Source organism: Octopus bimaculoides, chromosome 14, assembly GCF_001194135.2.
Source record: "Octopus bimaculoides isolate UCB-OBI-ISO-001 chromosome 14, ASM119413v2, whole genome shotgun sequence".
NCBI lineage: Eukaryota > Metazoa > Mollusca > Cephalopoda > Octopoda > Octopodidae > Octopus > Octopus bimaculoides.
The window spans coordinates 24,685,550-24,689,974 of record NC_068994.1 but is presented as its reverse complement, the minus strand read 5'-3'; the positions used below and the strand labels follow the sequence as shown (position 1 = coordinate 24,689,974).

The 4,425-nt window shown below is 36.2% G+C and overlaps 1 long non-coding RNA gene across 1 annotated transcript in view; it reads right to left on the bottom strand.

Moving 5' to 3' along the window:
- Nucleotides 1-3,025: 3,025 nt before the first annotated feature.
- The window catches only part of LOC128249446 (uncharacterized), a 2,651-nt gene continuing 1,251 nt past the window's right edge, over nt 3,026-4,425 (bottom strand). The window contains exon 2 of the long non-coding RNA XR_008265570.1: nt 3,026-3,848. This is a non-coding gene — a long non-coding RNA (uncharacterized LOC128249446). The remainder of the gene's footprint in view (nt 3,849-4,425) is intronic.

Here is a 4,425-nt window from a genome sequence, read left to right as displayed (position 1 = left end):
GACCCCCAGTATTTATGTTTTTAAAGCCTGGTACCTATTTTATCGATGTCTTACTCAACTGCTAAGTTACAGGGACGTAAACAAACCAACACCAGTTGTCGCGCACACGCACATATATATTGATACACGACGGGCTTCTTTCAGTTTCTGCCTACCAAATCATTCACAAGGCTTTGGTCAACCCGGAGCTATAGTCGAAAACACTTGCCCAAGGTACCACTGAGTAGAACTGAACCTGAAACTTTGTGCTTGGAAAACAAACTTCTTACCTCATAGCCACGCCTGCGCCTATATATTGCATAACTTTGTATGTAATATAAAATAAATGATGTTCATTTACGGAAACGTACGTAACATCTGTATGGATCCATTTATGTACACACACACACACACACACACACACACACACACACACACACACACACACACACACACACACACACACACACACACACACACACACACACACACACACGTACACACACATACATACGTACATATATATATACATATCATCATCTCATCATCATCATTTAACGACCGTGTTCCATGCTACCGCGGGTGGGACGGTACCACAAGAGCCGGCCAGGCCGAAGCCTGCACCAGACTTCTGTAACTGTTTTGGCAGGGTTTTTACAGCTGGATGCCCTTCCTAACACCAACCACTCAGCAGAGTGGACTTAGTGCTTTTTTATGTGACACAAGCACAGGTGAGGTGAGTAGTGATTTTTACGTGGCACAAGCACAAGCAAGGTCAGTTTTGGCAGGGTTTTTACAGCTGGATGCTCTTCCGAATACCACTCACTTTACAGCATGGACTGGGTTCTTTTAAGTGGTCCCTGCACTGACAGGGTCACCAAGTACATGCAAGACCTATTGGTGTATCCTGTTATGGTAAAGTATTTGTTTTACTTTTTTATTATTTATACACCCTGTTACTCCCAAAGAAAGATTAGCTCACCAATTTATATTTCTAGTTTAGTCATTTGCTCAACGTCCTGAAGCGTTACACTACAAAATAGTATGATTTAAATATATTAAGCCTTCATTCTTCTTCTCGAGGCCCTTCTTCTTTTCTTTTATGTATTTCCTTCACTCTGATGAAGCTCCATGTTCCAGATCGGATGTCTTACAAAATATGACGAATATTATTCTCAGAATTTTCAATGGCAACACCGTAGAACATTGGAAGCAAAAACGGCTGTTAGATGGGATAAAGTCTTGTATTAAAAAATGATAATCTATGGTAGTCAATTGTTGTTGATCAAGGTTTCTCCATTTTCAGCTTAATTTAAATTTGATTCCTGATAAACTCATGTTTATCTTTGTCATTGGCTGTATCCTGTGAGTATAATATGCTTGCATATGTATGCCCAGGGTTAACATAGGTAATTATACCGGTAGTAAATCGGATATTTTTATCACTTAGACGGTTATATATATATATATATATATATAGAATAGAAGGATAAAATCACGATAATGATCTTTTTTAGGTAGACAGTATGCAATAAAATTTTATTGGTAATTTATACATTAAATTGATATCTCCTACATGCTTGAAAATGCCGAGGCACTTAGATACTACAGAAAAATTCCAAAATATACACAGGGTTGTGGTCGGGCGAGTGAAAAAAAATATTAAAAAGACTTCACGTTAATTGTGAATTGGGTCCAGTTCCTGGATTAAAGCCATAAAATAGGGTTTTTTCCTTTATCAATACAATACATGAGAAATATAAATACAAATAATTATACATTGGGGTGATGACTTTTTTCAAATCGAGTAAGGCCAGAAGGTGAACTTTATGGTATAATGACAAAAAATCATAATCATTTCTTTCTTTGACACAAAAAACTCCCCTATCGATGACAATATATTTGACAACACTTTTACCGTTGTAAAAGTGTTCAAGTAATAAGATGTACTGTTAATGTAATAAGGGCAGTCTAATACAACAGCAGTTTTCAATGGTCCTTGTTGGTTAAAACAAATTGCAGATTTAATTTTTCAGAAGACCTACAATCTAATTCCTCCATTATTTTTACTGCCCGTCCAGCTCATATGTTTGAACGCTGAACATCTTGAATTACTGATTCTTCGAGATTCCAATTAACTTTCAAACATTTGCTTGCTTTAGTATATTCAGAAACTGCTTCTGAAAGTTTCTGGTAGGTCATGCTGTCAAACTTTTGGTCACAAAGCCATATTTCCATCCAGTTTTCGCTGATAAAACAACACACGTCGTAGAGCTTTTCTCTACTTTGTGGTAGAAGTATTTATGTGAGCATAGCCAAGATTGCTCGTGAATTCCAATGAGCATTTCTAAGACTAGGAAGTTTTCTAAATTTTATTTCTGAGAAAATGTTTTGTTGCGGATAAAATCGGAAAGCATGACCAAGTTCAAATAAAAACTTAAGGTCATCTCTCCAACCTGGATTTATCATCCATTTCAAGTTTTGCTTCGACTTGTTTCCATTCTGTCACCAAATCCTCATAGTTGTTTTTATTAAATCGTCTCTGAACGGATATGATATATTTGGTGATGCAGTTTTTCCATCCATCACATGTTTTAGGAGGCGGCCTAACACATGATGCTGGCAACCAATGTGTTGAGGTACAGGATATCCACGCTTTGCAAATTCGTTCTGCAGTTGGATGGCCACTCCAGTACGCTTTCCTGTATTTACACTACATGTGTCTGTGATGATCATTTTGATTACTGGCCACAATTCTTAATCATCCAAAACTTCCTTTAGTCCTTGAAAAATGGTATCTGCTCTGCCAGTCTTCAGAGTTAGTGCTGCTAATCTAATTTCTCTTGTGTTGTTTTTCACTACAACAGCTTGTCTTTCTTTACCCTTCATAGAGCACCCACTGGTAATTTTTTAAAGTTTCTGCAGTTTCTTTTAGTTCCTGCTTCATCTTTGCGGCCTCTTTCATAGCAGCTTTATACACTCCTGACTCTGACGGAGTGGGGAGAAGTACTCCTTCCTCTCTCAGCTGTTTGCAGACGTTGGCTGCTTTATGACTGCTTAAATTCTTTTTTTTTTTTTTTTTTCAGCAAGTTCGTTACTTTCTGAGTTGAGTGATGTTGTTGTATAGAGATGCCAACTTGTTTGTCTATTGGTAATGTGATTTCCTTTGCAGAATCAGAAGTAGGGGTTTCTGATGATGATGATGATGATGATGATGATGTATCTGCAAGAAGTTGGAAACATATTAGTGTCATCAATGCATACAAAAAAATTTGTGTAATATTTGAGAATTTTTTAGGTATGTTACTTTACCTGCTTCAGCTTGTGAAGTTGAAGCTGACACTCTTGACGAGGAAGGTGTTCACTTTGAAGGATGAACCATAGCTAACCGAGATGTTATACCGCCACTTTGAATTTGTGTACTGTAAAAGTCTTTGTCTTCTTTAGATAACCAATTGCCATGTTGATTAGTAACGACAAACAAATCTTCAAAGTTTTCACCTAGTCTCGGACGTTTCAAATGGGTATCATGCCTTGTCAACAGAGTATTTACTTTTCTTACAATAGACTTAAATGTTATACACGGAAAATCAAATTTTTTCCATAGATTCTCTAGTTCCTGAGCAATGAGCTGATTTCTTGCATGTCTGGATTTTTTAACTTTTGCTAATGCATTATACTTTCTAATAATGCTGGATTTTCTGGGGATTCTAGTTAGTTCAGTCAACTCATGTTCCACATTCGGTATTATTCTTCGCTTTTTAACAGGCATTTCAAAGTTAGTTATATTTTTTGCCACTTCTTGTTTGACTTGACTGCTTAAATGACATGATTGATGTTTTTATTTCACTGGTAATATATTTTGATATCTGTAATAGAAAGAATAATGCATCAGGGATTATCTCAACAACAAATGATACTACTCAAGATGTGAAACAACTTTTACCACTGTATATATCGTTATTGGTATTTGGTCAGGAAGTAACTTCAGTCATAAACTCCTTTAAATCTAATAAAATAGTGTGAAGCACTAATGCCGAACGTAATGTGAGTTTGACTAAGGCAATGCAAGTGTGATGCATATGAAAATAGAAATATCAGTTGGTGGGGGAGGTTTTTGAAAGTTAAAAATAATGAACAGCTAGTTACTGTTTTCTCATCATTTCTCATAGCAAGTCACCCTGGCCATGTTCAATTTCAAAAATTTTTTTAGTCATTACCCTATTACATATACCTGTACAAAGCAGATTCACAGGTCCACATACAAATATTTGGTACGTATAGATCAAAGATAACTCGTTTTAATATTTTTTTTCACTCGCCTGACTACAACCCTGTGTATATTTTGGAGTTTATCAGTAGTATCTGAGTGCCTCGGCATCTTCAAGCATGTAGGAGATAGTTCCCTTAATATAGTTATATACGTATATATATATATATATATAT